Below are 17,144 nucleotides of genomic sequence, written 5' to 3' on the forward strand. Positions count from 1 at the left end.
ATGCTGCCTGCCCGGAGACCCAGTTGAGACGTGCTGTCTAGGGTTACAAGTAACAGAAATACTTGAAAGACTGCATCTAACAGGGTCTGCAGTTGTCATCAGTGTTCCTGAAGGCCAAGATTCCCTCAGGTGTCCTAATACAAACTTAGAAGCCAACAAACCCTTCAAAGGCCCTTTGCATTTCTCAAAAGCTATACAGCATGGTTGTCCTTAATTCTGGCCTTTCAATGTCAACCAGACTAAATCTGCTAAAATATCTATGAGGTTTAGTTGTTTGGAAAGTGGGTTTTATCCAAAAGATGGAGAAAGTAGCCAATGTGAGAGGTGTGGCAGGGTTAGACGTGAAAATATCCTGGTAAGGGCTGCTGACCTTTGTCCATTTCCGACTTTAGTGTAAATCAAAGGAACTGTTAGAGGCACGTTTTGGTACCCAAAGGCTGGCCAGCCTGCAGGATCCTCAGGGTCTGCTGTTTGAGTTACCCGTGAGCTCCTGATCATCCCAGGAGATGGCAGAGTGTGACACCAGGATGCTGGATTGAAACTTGGTGTCACCTCCCACTTCCAGTTGTTGAGTTCCTGGTGCTTCTGGTCCTGCCTGGTGAAACACATCCTGATGCACCGACCCGAGAGTGCTGGTGCCAGGTTCTGGTGACAGCACACACCAGGAGCACAATTTGGCAGAAGGGATGTGCTCAGTGATGGCTGCCAAGTGGACTGGGCGTTGGGGTGGCTGGGGCACTGACAGCCCCTACACTGAGACACAGCCCCTTTCTGAACCATGAGCAGTCTGTAATGATGAATGGAGCACTCTGCAGAAGCTGCTTCTCAGCAGACTGCCTCCCCCACCCCCACTCTGCTAGTCGGCTCAGAGATGTTGAGATAGAGAGATGGGCGGGGCTTAGGCTGGCTGGGAAGAAAGGGCTGGTGCATCCCAGAATCTACTCAGCACTGCCTCTCAGGATCCTGTATGGAGAAGTTCTGGTGGGTTCCCTCTAGGTGTGGACAGGATAAAAGGACACAGACACCATGCAGAGTTCACCTGTGGCTTTCCTCATGGTAGCCCACCTTGTGCTTCCCTTGGTATACTTTTATTTTTATTTTTTCCCTTCTTTTATTTGGCCCAAGTTCACTCTACAGAGCCAGTTTCTCCCTTACCCTTCACTTTTCAAATAAACTTTGTCACCATTTTTGGTTGTCTTGTTCAATTCCTTGTTTGAGATGAGAAGAACCTGGAAACCAAGAGGGGAGCACCCCCAAACCCTAGTAACAACATGAACTCAAGCTTTGGACACAAGAGGTGAGAGCAGGGCGCCTCAAGTTATTGCCTCAGTTCCCCGCCCTGACATCTTCAGCAGCACAGAAACCTTATGATTTACCCAGAGAGCACGTCTCCTTATCCCTAAGGGGAGTCTGAAATGAGCAATAAACACTTTCTGAGAAATAAAGGTAGCAGTCTTCTGACAGCTGCACATCTTGGTGCCATTGAGCAGCCCCAGCACAACCCCCTTGGTCACTTTCCAAAGTGCTGTTGAAGACCTCAGTGCTGTGAAGAGGCAGGACAGGCTCAAGTATTTTTCCTTTGCATGTGGGCAGCCGGGGCTCTGACTTGGCACCTCAGTAGGGAAGCTCTGCCAGGGTCCTGGATGTGACAGCTGAAGCAAGTTTGTGGTCTTCACTTCCACTGCCTTGGTACTCACTGCCCAGGAAGTAGGGCCTTGAAGGACTGACTCAGGGGCAAATCAGCCTGATTGGTGGGCCATGCAGTCCAGGGACAGGGTTGGTGTGGGTATCCCTCCCCTTCTTATCTTCCCAAGCTAACAGCCTTGCCTCTGAGTGCTGTCAGGAGCAGAAGGAACATGATTTGGGATCAGGCTCCGTGAGCATCCAGAAGATTCCCTGAGCTGCATTTCCGGTCTCGGAGGAAGGCTGGTGTTCAGTGTGGTATGCATAGTCCCAAGGCTGTTGGTCAGATCTGGGACATAGTGAAGTTGTATGCCTAACTGGGGGGGGGGGGGGCTAAGACTCACAGGAAGCAGAGAATAACAGTGACCCATACATGTGACTGCAAACTGCCTTAGGCTGTCCCAATGCTGGGAATGCACTGGTAGTCCCTGCCCATTCCCAGTATACCCTGATGTAAAGAAGCCACATGTGTGATTTACTGGGAATTAAGGGCAAACCTGTAGTTCCTAGATGGACTATCCTGGGTCTTCAGTGGTAAGACAACCAGCCAGCATGGAGTCCTCAGGAACTGGATTCATCCAGGCAAAAGGTCCCAGACAGGCAAACTCAGGCCTTGCAGTGAACAGCTGGAATCCAAAATCTTTTGTATTTGCCACAAGCCTGTGGGGGCTAGGTGGAAAGACCCAGTCCCGGTCCCAGCTGTGTCCCTCCCAGTGTGACCTTGAGAAGGTCGCCCACTTTCTTCTTCTTGTGTGTCATGAGGGGGCCATCAGGTAAACCTTAGGGCCCTGTCATCTCTCTGATTTGGGTCTAGGTCCACCCCGTTGGGTATACTGTAGCCATCAGGGCTCTGAGATTTTGGCACTTTGTCCTAATCAGAAGTGAGGGGACTGGTGAGGGCCACAGACTAGTGGCCACCTCTGTTTCAATGGTGAAACAAAGGGAACTAGGTTTCCCCTTCCACCCCTGTCAGCCACTGATGCATTGCTTAGTTCCTGTTTCTCTTTGCCCACCCAGGAAGGCCCTGTGTACAAGATCCTGGGCCCAGATGCCGGGCCTTAAGCCACATTAGAAAATGCTAGCTCATAGGCCACAGAACGGGAAGCAGGTTTTCCCGGGTGGTGTTCCTACAGAATAACTAGGTGTCTCAGGGCCAGTGTCCTCAGCTCTTAGCAGGCTCTATTTCTCACTGCCACTAGCAAATGGGGCCCTTTAGAGAAAACTAAAGCTGCAGAAGTTTGTGTGGATTAGCTAATTCATGCACAAGGCATCAGAGAGAAACAATACAGAGGAGAGGAGGTCCACCCAGGCCTTGCAGGCCGGGCAGTCTGCCCTTGGCATTTCCTAACACCATGCAGCGGAAGCCTGCAGGCCAAGCCAGGGTGCATAAAAGGCTCACCCAAAAGTGTTTGGGAAACATAATCCGCCAGTCGAAGAGCTTTGTTTCTTAACTCCTCGGTCCTTCCGGTGCTGCTGTGCATGGTGAGGGAATCTCCAAGGAAAGATAGAGCTTTTCCAATGTCACACCTCCTCTCTCCCATTCTGTAGGAAATGCTGTACATTAACAAAAGGCAATAGTGAAGGGGCAGGGGCCTCTGGTGCTCATGGGGAGCTCAGAGTTGCATCTGGGGCAAACTGGGAGATTTGGTCATCCTTTCTCAGGCCATCAGTAGTGCTGGGCATAGAACAGGGTTGGAAATTGAAGTCTGGCTTGAATTTGACCTTCCTCCCACGGAAGTGCTGGCTGTGGTCCTCTCCTGGAAAATCTCCCCCTGGCGTGTTTGAGCAGCAGATTTAAGTGCAGAGCTGGGTTTGTTTGGCTGCAACATGGGCTCTGGGGACATGACATGGTCTGTATTTGTGAATCTACCCTGCCTTCTGTCTGTCTTTGGAAATACCCTTTCACTTGTTTGGGAGAGCTGAGAATGATCTGCAACCCGGGTGCAGCTTAGGAGGCCCACCACACTGGTGTCAGGCAGCAGAGCAGTTATTAATAGAACCCTGGTCTTTCTGGAGCTTAATGTCAGCTCTATGCCGTCCTCAGGGCCTTTGCTCAATCAGGGTCCCAGTTTCTCACTTTCCCCCTCCCTGAGGCTGCAGGCACAGGTTCAGATGAGCTGTGATTACTGGATGCTGTTTCTGAGGGCAGCTGTCCTGAAGTGGCTCTTATCTCCTGGGAGGGGAGGAGGAGAGGGGACTAGAGATGCAGACTCACTGAGTTGCAATTCCACTGGAGCTTCTCACCAAGTAGCTCTGGGCCCTTGGAGAGGAGAGCTCAAGATATCACCTGGACAAATGCCTGGGTGGTCTTGGAAGTCCTGTGTGTCCGTTAGCCAAATCAAGAGCAAATAGAGAGAAGCCTCGGGGCCCACAAGGAGTGGCCTTGGCTTTTCAGTAAACACACAGGGTGGCCCCAAACAAAGCAGTGGGTGTCTGGGAACACTTGTCTTTCTGGTCCCTTTTGAATTATTTTAAAATAGATGCCACACATCACTGTCACCACCTGTAATTTTTGTTGTCACTATATGAATAGATGCTGATAAATTTGATTCTCCAGCTTACAGTGGCATTTATGATCTGTCTTTCCCTTTTCAGTTTCCATGTGCTACAGTGACTGTCTCTCAATGCGGTTGGCAGTGACCTATGTTTTTCATGCATATTTTTGTTTCAGAATAACTGGGAGATGAAACAGGAAGCTCTGTGACACACTTGATCGAAAATGACACAGATCGAAAAATCAGGATTTGACCCCCACCTCCAGCACCTTTACCTGCTGCCAGCAGATCACAGCTGGAAAGCAGGCGAAGGGTTTGCCCTGGGACCAAATTCTAACCACCATGGATTCTTGAGGGCCTCTGCACTCACTGGTGATGTGTCTGCGATATTTTGGTCACTGTCAACTCTGGTCAGTTTCCTATTTATCTGGTCAGTGTCTTGTGTCTTACTCCTTTCTCCTTCATTAAAAGCAAAACTAAAGAAAACTGAATTGTTTGTTTATTAGCTACATTTGAACACTAATTTAAGGGAACAGTGTTTGAGATGAATTTCTCCAAGGCCACAAATAAAAATCTTATCATAACCACACGGATCATCATGACATCGTTATATTGTGTTGAACTTGAATCTTTTATTACTCAGCCATGTTTGTCCTACTTCTTATATCTCTTTAGATCTCCCTTGAGTCAGTATGAGCAAGTTGACATTTGAGAAGAGCATTGGGATTCGTCTGAAAGTCTCTTTCCACACCCACCCTGATCGAGGACTGTAGCTGTGAACCCAAGATTACTCCCAACCTTGAGCTTTACACCGGAGAGACCTCAGATTTCTTTGCTCCCTCTCGTACTCCACAGATCCATCACCTCTTTGCTTATTCATTCCATATAGATTTCTCTGGGACCCACTGTGTAGCAGGTTCTGGAGATAAAGTAGTGGACAGGATCAGCTCTGTCCACTTTCTGGGCATTTCTAGCCTCCTTATGAGCGGGCTTTGTTCAGTAAGTGTCAAGGATTGCTGTGTGCAGCTTGTCACGGGCATTGTATTGAGATGCACTGATTCCCTGGATCCACCCACTCTTCAAACCTGAGACACTGGGTTTGGCACTTGGATATTCTTTGAAATGATTGATTTCTTCTGCAGAGTCCCTCTGTTCACCATAGTCACAAGCAGGACAGTGTGACCTTCCTGGGGACAGGCCAAAGAGGCCATTGGTAGCCACCTCCCAGTTCTTTTTTTTTTTCCAGTACCTGGGATCGAACTCAGGACCTTGAGCTTGCGAGGCAGGCAGGAGCATGACTGAGCTAAATCCCCAGCCCCTCCCGTGCTTTTTGCCCATCTTCACTTTTAAATGTCCATATTTAGTATTTTGTGCTTCTCAGAGTTAACTTACCAGAAGGCCATGGTTATCACACATCCCCACTATGATCAGCACAGTGGATGCAACAAGGCATGTCCAGGCCTCAGCCCAAATATGCAGGGCTCTGGGAAGCTCCCTAAATACCATGACTCCAGAGAACCCTCCTTGTCTCTCTCGTGATTATTTTATTTTCTTCACAGAATTACTCCTATCAGCAGTTATCCTGCTTCTTCATTTATTATCTCAACCTACTCCCCAACTTTCCTCTCAATGAAGACAGATATATTCTGGCTTCTTCCTCTGTCTGTCACAGCACCTGACGCTCTGTTCAGCCTCATGTATTGACTGATTCAGCATCTCCTCGCTTCATGGCAATTCTGTGATGCTGATCTCCCCATGTTGTGGCCACTGTTTGGTACATGATGAAACCAAGCCTCTATCTCTGAGTTCAGTCAATGGAGTGACAAGGGGAGGAGCCAGGCTCTTGGGAGCCAGGCTTTCCTACAGGAAAGCTGGGTCAATCACTGACTGCTCTCTGGGTAGTAAGACTCTCAACAGAAACCAAGTTTTGCTTTTGCTTACCCACATCCTCTATTATTTGCTTGCATTCCCGGAAAATGAAAGGTCATAATGTTCTGGAGGCATGTGCCTCTGTAGGTGTCTCTAGCTGCCACTTTCCTCATCAGAACATAAGAAGTCCAGATGATGACTCCAAAGATTCCATGCTGCCCTGAGATTCTTTTCTTTCTCCTCTGGCTCCATGGCAGTAGTGACAGAGCCCTGGAGGCTGCCAAGGCATCCTGGCCCAGTCCTGGTTTTGGGATATGCCTTGGATCATGGCTCATGTAGCGTTAAATCTTCTCCCTCTGGACACAGCTCTGCCCTGGTGCAAAGGGCTCTGCAGGCACACATATCCCCTCCCGAGTGGCCATCCCCTCTTGTGTTCAAGAGCAAAACACAACTGCATCCTCTGTCCATTTCTGCCTTACTCCTAGAGTTATTCATAGCTTCAAAAAGATGGAATCACAGGCTTGAGAAGAACCAGAAATAACCCATAGTGTTCAGAAGATAATTCATTCATAAGGCTAAAAGGAGACAAAAGACAAGAGCGTTGACTACCCAATTCTAGGTGATTAGGGCAATAGTTCAGACTCTAGAATTCAGACAGTAGAATTTCTCAGGGTGTATAAAAACTCCAGACACTCAGGCCTTACCCAGCCCAATCACATCAGAATTTGGGGTTGAGTTGGGGGAGAGGCAAGTAGCAGTATTTTGAAAAGCTTCCCAGGCAATTTCAATGCATGACCAAGGTTGAGAAACACTGGCCTGGGGCTGCCCTCTCCAACATGGTAGCCCTTGGTTACATGAATCCATTGAACACTTAAAATGTAACTCATGCACCAAGGATCTGAACTCTTAATTTTCTTATTTTAATTTAAAATTAAATGTCTAGATGTGGCTTGGTGCTGCCATATCAGACAACTAAGGTGAGAACATATGGCTCATAAAAGACAATGTTCTATGGCATGGCATAGCATGGCCTACGGGAGCAGAGTTCTTACCTGCTAAATGGAATTGTGCTGAACTTTGGAGAAGCTTAAGGTAACTCTTTTCAGCTGACTTCACGCAGGCCCATTCTCTTGTCTTGGGCCTGCACTATATTTTGCATCTACATTTTGAGCCAGGGCTTGTGCAGCAGCAAGGGCAACATGCTTTCAAAACACTGAGATGTAGGATTGAACAGAATTTTAAACATCTGTGAAAGTCCAAGACCCAGACCTATATTCTCGAGGGTTTACTCTAGTGGCTTCTATTTGCCTTTCAGAATCTCAGCCCTGAAAAAAGTGTTTTCTGAACTGCTCTGTAATTAGTCTAATCCAACAATTTAGGGCAGTGCTAGAAGAAATTTTGGCAAGAGATGTTACCATGTAGAGGAATCAAAGCTTTTGAAATGGGCACAGGGAGGTGGCATAGCAAGCTCAACCAATTTGGGGTTAAAGATGAAGAAACAGAAGCCAAAGCTGAATCATTTTCTACTTATCACTCAGAGACTGTCATATTTTCTTTTTTGGTTGAAGGGAAAGCACCTTACAACAAAGAATAATACTATTTTGAATTTCAGAGCTTTCCCTTTTTCAAAGCACTTTAACATCTCGGACTTATTTTGTTCTCACAACAAGGCCCTAAAATAAGTAGGAGAGGAATTTTTAGTACCTAACACCCCAAGGAAACTCAATATTATAGAAAGAATTAAAAGTGAAGGGTTGGTTTCTTATATTCCTGACTACACTCAAATGTTTAGTTGTGCAACTGGAAGCAGATATACATACACTGTACTCCAAGTGTGGTTTTTGTGTCTAATGGAAACAGCACTTTGCACTGGTTATGGCATGTTTCATCCCAGCTTTCTAGCCCCTGAGTCTTTCCTGATTTTTCAGGGACATTTCTCAGAGCTTTCCATTTAGTAAATATGCCTTCAGTGTCTCTTTGCAGTTTACTTTACAATAGCAGGTGTGAAAGAACACAGGACAGAGTCCTGTGGCTCTCCATGAGAATCATTTTTGCTTCCCTCCGAAGAATGTCCTTTGTGTCCAACCTTAGAGGCTGACACTATCACCTTGTGGTCCTCAACCTACTCTTGTGTAGAGCTCCAGAGAGTCACTTCCAACCAGGCTTGCCAGTGGGCAGACAGCACAGAACAGTTGATCCTCTGAGATAGCACTGGTGGCCTGGCCAGTGGAGCCTTATCCAGTGGCTACACTGGGAGTAGAGGTTGACAGGATGGACATGATACCATGAGTTGGCCTTCCCTGGAGATGGTTGTCCAACCAATTGTGAACCCTACTGGTCTTATCATCACCTGGCCCATCTTTTGAACCTTTCTAGATAGGATATGATGAGAGGTTTTCAAATGCTTTACTGAAAGCAAGACACACTTTCTGGGGCATTCCCCTAATTGACTGTGCTGGTGAAGCTCGTCAAAACAGGAAATGAGGTTAGCATGGAATGACTTTCTCTCAGAGAACCTGTGCTACCTCCTAGAGACCACCACTTTCTTCCCAAAAGCTGGCAGGCTTCCTTTATGCTTTCTTTGGGTTTTCCTGGAGATTGGAGGGAGTTTGCTCTTCTGTAGTTTTTCAGAATCTTTTTCTTTGGAAGTGGTGTTCCCAGACATCCAGACCCTTGCCTTTCATGCTGGTATCTCTAAGATGTTTGCAAGTTGATCTGAAGTTAGATCTGCACATATTTCAACCACTGCAAAAATGTGGTTAAGCCAAGGGCTCCATGCATATGGCCAGGCAGAAGGTTCACACATGAGCTCCTTGGCATGGGCTTTTGGTAGCTTCTTTATATGAGAGAGCACTGAGCCTGGAACAACTGGGCTCCATTGAACTGATTCCCATGTTGGGTTTCTGGACTGAGTAGTCAAAAGCAGTGAGGGTTTCACAGTATTGGCAGGTGGCCATGCTCATCTTTACTGAGGCTTTCTGACAAATGGCTCTCATCGAAAGTTCAGAGTCAACTGAGCCACATTTGCCTTTGTGCTGTAGAGGGAGTACAATGGGGAATTTTGGCCGTGGCTTCCAAGCATCTAGGTAGAACTCTTTTCTCCAAACTCTAAACTTGATTTACACTTTGAAAACTATTTGCCTGTGCATTGTGCTCTCATTTCTGCAATCATGGGTCTTTCTTTTCTTTTGGAATTTAACAGAATCTCAAAAGCCAACCTGGGTTCATGGCTGGAGTAGTGGGTTGGATGGCATAAGCCAGTCCTTCAGTCCAGGTGGGTCTGCTTGAATCCACCCAGATCCAGAGGCTCTGTTTCAGGAATGTGTCCCTGAGGAGATGGATTAATAAATGCTTACCTTTCCAGTGATCCCAGCTACCAGTTGAGCTCTGAATACAACTTCTGGTGGCTTACAACATTATTTCCAGTCCTCATAAAAGGGGGCAGGGATTATTAACTTTTTGTTTTGGTTAAGAAAACTGAGTTTTGGTGAGGATCAGCAGCTCACCTATGTGACACAGTCAGTGGATCCTGGGTGTAAATGCAGGGCAGACTGGCATGACCTCAGCTCTTTCTTATGCAGCCTCTTTGTGCCTTGTAAATCTGTGAAAGCAAATACCATTTTCCCTTATGAAGGACTGTTGATGATAAGTGACATTTGGGAAGGGAGACATCAGGACATAGTTAGCAGTCAAATGACCTCTGTGGGCTTTTAGGCTCTGCTTTTGGCTGTAGCCACCATCTGAGTCCAAAAAGGTCCCAGCCCTGCCCTTTGGCACCAGAATCTGCTGTTTCAACAGGGTCCCATGGGACTTCGAGGGAGCACAGTTGCCAGGCCTGCTCTTTCCTGTGGCTGCTGAGTGAATGTTAGTTAAGGAGTTTGGATCTTCTTCTTCCCAGGTGCTATTTAGAAGGTCAAGGCCATCAGTCACATAGAGGCTGGAGGGCCCAGGCAGGTCCCTACCCCTGAGCCAGTGGAGAGGGGGTGCATTTGAGAAACTCCAACATGGATAAGGGAAATGAGCTGAGAAACCATGAAGAGTCCCACTCATAACGGATCATTGCTGCCATGGTGGGAGGAAAGCAAACAAAAATAAGGGAAATATACCATCAAAAATGGTTACCGCTCCACCTCCAGCCCTTAGCACTAATTCCCAATTCATTATTTTATCTCCTGAGCCTTTCGAGGCAACAATGCACAACTCTAATGATTGTCCCATGTCCCTTTAGATGAGGGGACCCCAGACTCCAGTTTGCTCAGGATAGGCCTATTCATGTCCACTGGGAATCAATTCAATGTCCCTTCATCACTTCTTGCATTGCCATTCACTCTCAAGGTGTTCTGGTGGGGACCACGGCCACCTGGTTTGCCTGCACTGTCTTTAGGCTAAGGCACATCTGCTCTCTTATTTCAGCGAGGGGTTGCTTTACAAATGCTCAGTCCTTCACACCTTGCCACCTTTCTAAGCAGGATGATGTCTGGCAGCTCTCTCCAGGTCTGGTAGGGCTGCCTAGGGTAGGTGGAGCCCACACTGGGGGAGGGAGAAAGAGTGTGCACACATAAGCACTTGTGTGGGGGTGAGGCTGTGTGTGTGGTCATGTGGGGGCTGTGTCTGTGCGTATGAGGATACAGTGGGTGTAGTTGGAGCCTGGGTGTCTGTAGTCCATTTATAAATGGATAGTTATGGGGTATGTGTACCTGTGTGTGTTTGTGTACCTGTGCCTGTGTAATTTGTGTGTGGTATGCTGCACTGTGCAGGGATGCATTGGTGGATATGTGTGTGCATGGCTAGATGTGTGATGTGGGTGCCAGTGTGTGTAGTTTGTGTGTGCGGTGTGTATGCTCTGTATAGAACTGAGTGTGGGTGTCTGTGATGTGTGCTGTCTGTGGTGGTATGTGGGTGTCTGTGGTGGGTGTGTGCAGCAGCATGTGCATGTGATGAGTGTGTGGAGTGGCTCTGGGCTATGGATGGCACAGTGCTGTGTGTCTGATGTGGTGAAGTATGCACCTTCCAGGTTGCTTATTGACTCCTGCAGGTCTCCATTTGGTACCTCCAGTATGGAAGCCTCTGTGACCAGGAGCTGTTGGGTAAAAGGGGCCTCCCCACTGCTTATCCATGGGCACCCACTGTGGCCAGGCCATCCCCTGAAAGGCACTGGGGTAGGTGGCCTGGATGTGTTGGACAGGACCTGCGGGAGTGAGCATAGACCTGATGCACTCAGCCCAGAGCCTTGAAGGGTGGGCGGCTGTGTCCTTTCTCCCAGTTAGTGCCTAGCCCTAGTGTGCAGGTCTCAGGAAAGTTGTGCCCAGGGTGGAGCTGCCACATGGAAGCCCCTTCCTCCTGCCATGCTCAGTAACATAAGGATCTACATGGAACCTACAGACTTCAAGTCCATGTCCAATAGGCATGTTCTCCAGCCTTCTGGGCTGCTGGTGACCCCAGTATGCTTTCTCCTGGGGACACTACAGAGCAGACCAAGTCCCAGATGATGGGACCCTCCCTCTGTCACAGCTCTGCCTCTGCAGTGAACTGCTTGGCTGCAGGATTCTAGTGGGTGGAGGGTGGCCCATTTGGCCTCTAGAGCAGGCCTCTGATTATTGTCCCCCAGCCCCTATTCCTGGCCTTCCTTGTGGTCCCGCTCTGGAAAAGCATTGCTCATGTTGATGAGGGACCACCTGGCTGTCTTGGCTCTATCTCTCCCTGGAGTACAAATGGCTCAAGAATGTAATTCTGAAGGCCTGGCCAGGTCTGGAGCTCCTTTGTCTAGATCGAGGAAATGGAGAGTCCATAAATCACAAGACTTGGTCAGTTGAGCTGCTGATGTGGTCTGCCCAGCCTCTGGCAAACTGTCTGATGTCTCTGAGCCTTGCTTTCCATAGCCACGGACTGGGGAGGACTATGGCTGTCGTGCCATCATGGGACACATGAAAGGATGAGGAGGGAAAGCATTTAGCATAATACCTGGCACAGAGGCAGTGCTGGTGACAGTTGTAGATAGTACTTTAATTCATAAAACTGAGTGTTTTTAAAAATAAATATATCAGGAAACAGTAGAAACATGGCACTAGAAAATACTCTCCTAAGGTCCTAATGACCTTAGCTCTGAAATATTAAATATCGCAAGAAAGAAAAGAAGATCTAGAAAGAAAGGATGACAGCAGTCTCAAGAGAAAAAAGAACTGGTCGCAGAAAATGAGAGCACAGGCATAGTGTGGAGCGAGCTGTCCTCTGCCTGTGGTGGGCGGCACAGGGACATTCCTGGGTCTGCAGAGCCAGACCACGATATGTATAGGAATGATGGCTTGGTTTAATGTAAATATTTTGACGTCTTTCTCTTCCTGAACCTTTAACCTTACTGGTAAACAGGGCACATACAGTAAATGAATTGTTTTTCTGAGAACTGACTTTTGAGGGAATAGGGCAAAAAATGATTTTTATTAGCTAATTGTCAGTCTTGTGCATGATTGAAAACCTTATTATTCTGCTTCTTAACTCTGCTTCAGGAAACATTGGACCACCAAAAATAGCATTGCTTTAATTTATAGGAATAAAAGCCATGAAAATGTGTATATACACTAGTTCAAAAATAGCAAAACTTACAAAGATAAAAGAGGGAAGAAGTCATTCTGGGGCAGGTTTCTGAGACAAAACAAAACTAAATTAACAGAATAAAAACAAAGCCAATCCAAATTCCAATTTGTTGTTTCTCATTAGAAATTCCTCATATTTCACTACCTGCTGTCTCTGGTCCCACCCTGATCACTTCAGTCTATTTTCATCTATTTTAACTTCCAACTTTATTGTAACCAAAGAGAAGATTAAGATACATTTTTAACCTCCAAGATGCCATTATCCTTTGTCCAGGTAGAAGGCTGAAGCCTTCTTTATTTGCAAATGTTGTTCATGCTGATAAATTCTATGAGATTGTTTTGTGATAATGACAACAATGGCAGGGAACCACAGTGGACCCAGATTCCAGTACTAGCTTTTTGCTTGAAAGGGTCATTTCACCCCTGCCCTATAATTTCCTTAACCATTACCTGCAAATGTGACATTCTGGCTTCCAAGATTGTCAAAACATAATACCCTAATGTGCTTTGAAATAGTCAGAGGAATAGAGAACTGCTCTGGACTGTAACTCTTGGTGGAGTCTTATGGACATTGTAGAAAGTGCTGGCCGGTTCACAGTTAGGGTTCTTGGGACCTAACAGCGGCCACAGCCTCTCCGCTCCTGTTCATACCCACAGTTCAGGCTTCTACTCGGTGATAGTGGCAAAGTTAGGCTTTCAAATAATGTTCACACTGGAAGGAAAGGTGAGGACATTGAGAGTAAACATTTCAAGTCTTCCAAGATAGTAAGTCTTTCAAGGATAAAACCTCTAAGGAAGTTTTTTCTTACCTTCTTAGGAGGAGGAGGAAGAAGCAGAAAAGGCTATTCAAATTGCTGTAGCTTTTTAAAAGATGAGATTGAAATAAACCACCAGGAAGCTCCTAAGAAGTCAGTACTCTTCTCCTTCCTGTTCCTTTCAGAATAAATGAAAGAATCGGCTGGAATCCAAGTTGTGTGTGTGGTACTTTTTATCTGATTGACCTCCTCCTCCTAATCTTGGCTTATCTTTACTTGTAAATTACTGACATCCTCCCTGTTCCTCAGGCATGGTACCTCTTTCAGTGTGAGGAGCACACGCTCATGCATACACCCACACACACATAAACACACAAATATACACATAGATATACGCACGTACATCCACCCTGCAGCTAAACATTATTACTGCAGGGGTCCAGGCTTCTGGAATTCCTTTGCAGATGTCGGGAGGCTCCATTGCTGCTGCTCCTGAACTGTTCCACACCTGGCAACCCTCCCAGAAACCATGCCCCCCAGGCACTCCAGGTGAGGCCTCAGGTAAAAACAAAAGATTAAAAATGGCCTCAACTTTCCCACTTGTATCCTTGCTAGGTGACAGAGGCTAGGAGTCAATGTAAGATGTATCAAGACTAGTAAGTTTTAGGATTCATATCTAAGCCTCTGTTACAAAATATTTCTGAGATATGTTGAGAAAAGTAGGTTTGTTTAATCAGACTGCTTAAAATGTTCACTTGGTTTGCAAAACAATCTTCTGGTTATCTCCAATTTATCACCAATGCACCAGGCCCAAGGCCAAGTTATGCAGCTAGAGACAGTGCCAAGGGCATGGGACCCCCTCCCTGCCTGCATGTCAGACACTCAGGCCTTGGTAAGAAGACAGACACTCTGGAAGTGCATTGCAGCTCTCAGTTCCTATGGTTGTTGCTTGCGTGTCCAAGTGCAGTAGGAAGCCCCTATGGTGCAACTTTTTTTTGTAATAGGGGATTGAGTCCAGGATTTTTGCACTGAGCTACATCCCCAGCTACTTCCCTACTTTTAAATTTGGAGATAGAGTGTTGCCCCATTTTTAAATTCGGAGACTGGATCTCACTAAGAAATTGCCGAGTTGCCCAGGCTAGGCTTGAATTTGGGATCCTCCTGTTTTAACCTCTGACAGTCTGGGATCACCACCATGCTGGCTCTGTACTACATTTTAAATGAACCCTCTTATTGAAGGGACTTCCTGTCCAAGTAGCAGGACCCATCGACAGGGTGATGGCTCTTCCTTCACTCTGTGGCCTGGAGGAATTGTTTACCTGGACTGACACAGACAAGTGTGACTCTCCTATTTTCTGTGTTTCATTACCAAGAAAGAGGAAGTAGAACTTAGAAAATAGGATCCTTCAATTTTCTGATGTCACCTACGATCTGTTCTCAACTGTAACCAAAAAGGCACTCAAAAGCAAAATCCTCAACAGGGAATATGGTGGCTTTTGTTGGGAAGTCAGTGTTGCTTATGGGATGACTCAGTGGCCAGATGTTCTGATTCAACACTTTGCACAGGGAAATAACACTTTATGGGATATCCTGGGCAAAGCATTGCAGTCAGAGGGTGCTGCAGTTACCAAGTGTCTCCTGATAGTTCATTCCAATCTCAGTGGCCCATTTTCCTCCTTCTGTGAGCTCAGAATGGGCAAGAACAATATGTTGCTATCACTCAGAAGACAGTTTTTAAAGGCTCTGCACACGCACACAAAAATTGGGAACTTGATCACTGTGGGCTGATGATGTGTTTTTAAAAAGCGGGGGGTGGGTGGGGGAGCATTCTTTTCCCAACAGCTCCCATCCATTGTTGAGTAAACATCATAAATCTATCACAGACAGACAGGCTGCCTGTACTCAAATTACCTCCTGGTACAATTTTAGCTTCAAGTTTTAATGCCCTGAACATGAATAACGTTGTATCCCAGCACAGGTCTGATTAATGAGATGACTTTGCCAACTTCAGGGTCGAAGAGTGGCTCCCCACCCCCTTCCTTCTTTTCCCTGTGGCTTAGTAACCATTTCAGCAAATTTCCCCATTAAATATACAAGGTGACTGAGTGCCATAAAAACTAAAGGACATGGCAGATAAACACCGGCGTCTCTCTGGGCAGACCTTGCTGGCTGTCAGACAGCAGGCTGCTCAGGTTTATGCAAGGAGCCCAAAATGTTCCATCATTAACTCCAGTGTAAGTTACACATACCTTGCCATGTGCCATGGTCACCTAGAGTCTGTGGATGACCACAGGACCATCTGCTTCCAGGGTGGTCATGGTTTATACATGGAAAGCAGCCACATGTGCTCTACTTACATGCAAAGTGACCAGTGCCCACACATTTGAAAATGTGGCAGGTCACACTCAGGAGGTGACCCAAATTAGCACCTCATATTCAGCTGGGAAGAATGGTGGTTTTGTCTTATCCAGATATTGTCTGCTTCAAAATAGATTCTAGGTGCCTTGAATAATTCTTGGGTAGGAGTCAGCTTACTGAACACATAAAATATGCTAGTGCTGTCACCAAGAACCCCTGGGGTATTCTCAGGACTTGCTGAGGCTGTGATGAGAAGGCAGAGGTGGTCTTATTCACTGCCAGCCCCAGCCCCAGGCAGTCGATAACATTATCTCAGTGCTTCCCACAAAATCAAGCTGAGGCAAATGGGATGACACAGCTTCCCATGGATTCAGCTAGAACCTAAGCCTTGCTCTGCCTCCAGATGCAATGCTCCTAAGCAATGAGGCTGATCTCCCTTCTCCCCATTTTGTGCCTACATCTAGTACACACACACACACACAAACACATACACACAAACACATACACAACTTTGTCTACACATGCACTCTTGTGTGGGCCAGGTACATGAACATGTAATGTATCATCTAAATTTCCCATGCCGTTGAGGCATTACAGAATTAACCTTCAATGGAGTTTTAGTTTTCCTTTAAACTAAGATTCAGCAAACTTTTTTGCTTGAGACAGTAAATATTTTAGGCTTCACAGGCCCTCTGTTTTCTGGTGTAACTGCTCAACTCTGCTATTTCAGCACAAAAGCAGGCAGGCAATATGTAAAGGAATGAAAGTAGCTGTATTCCAATAAAATGTTATTAGAAACAAAAACAAAAAGCCAGGCAGCTTTTGGCCCAGGGGCCATAGTTTGAGACACTATGGTTTTCAAGCCAAGCTGTCATTTAAAGTGTTATCGTACTCAAGAGTTTTCTCCTGCTAATGAACATGGGTGGCCTTTGTGAGGAGAACGTGTCTGAGAGGGATCCTTGGGGGAAAATACTTCGGACAGTGGGTCTGGTCCATTATCACAGGATCTCCACATCTTCTCCACTTGTTTCCACTTAAAGTGGCCCATACAATCATACAATTACCCAGTTCAACTTCAGAGCTACATTGTGGTCCCATTAGGGATTTGGGGGGCCCTGTGTGGATGCATTCAGTTTGGAAGGGATGGGAAGGGCAGGGTTGGAGTGCAGGTCAATATGTACCCCCAGCTGCTTCTTGCTTTCATTCTTTCTTTCCATACTGGGGATTGAACTCAGGGCCTTTGCACTGAGCTACATCCTGGCTATTTTTATTTTTTATTTTGAAGCAGGTTTTCATTATGTTCCCCAGGCTAGGCTTGAACTTGCAATCCTCTTGCTTCAGCTTCCCAAGTAGCTTGGATTACAGGCAAGGCCACCATACTTCTTTCCTTCCTT

General features: G+C 46.6%; 2 long non-coding RNA genes across 2 annotated transcripts in view; both read left to right on the forward strand.

Annotated features, from left to right (window-relative positions):
* LOC101721575 (uncharacterized) overlaps positions 1-4,664 on the forward strand; it is a 53,910-nt gene extending 49,246 nt beyond the window's left edge. Inside the window, exon 2 of the long non-coding RNA XR_205224.4 lies at positions 4,355-4,664. This is a non-coding gene — a long non-coding RNA (uncharacterized LOC101721575). The remainder of the gene's footprint in view (positions 1-4,354) is intronic.
* Positions 1-17,144, forward strand: part of LOC147829735 (uncharacterized) — a 201,635-nt gene that overhangs the window by 49,729 nt on the left and 134,762 nt on the right. The window lies entirely within an intron of this gene.

The sequence above is a fragment of the Heterocephalus glaber genome, unplaced genomic scaffold (assembly GCF_053883595.1).
Source record: "Heterocephalus glaber isolate CG9 unplaced genomic scaffold, H.glaber_assembly_v1.0 deba00000470, whole genome shotgun sequence".
Taxonomy (NCBI): domain Eukaryota; kingdom Metazoa; phylum Chordata; class Mammalia; order Rodentia; family Bathyergidae; genus Heterocephalus; species Heterocephalus glaber.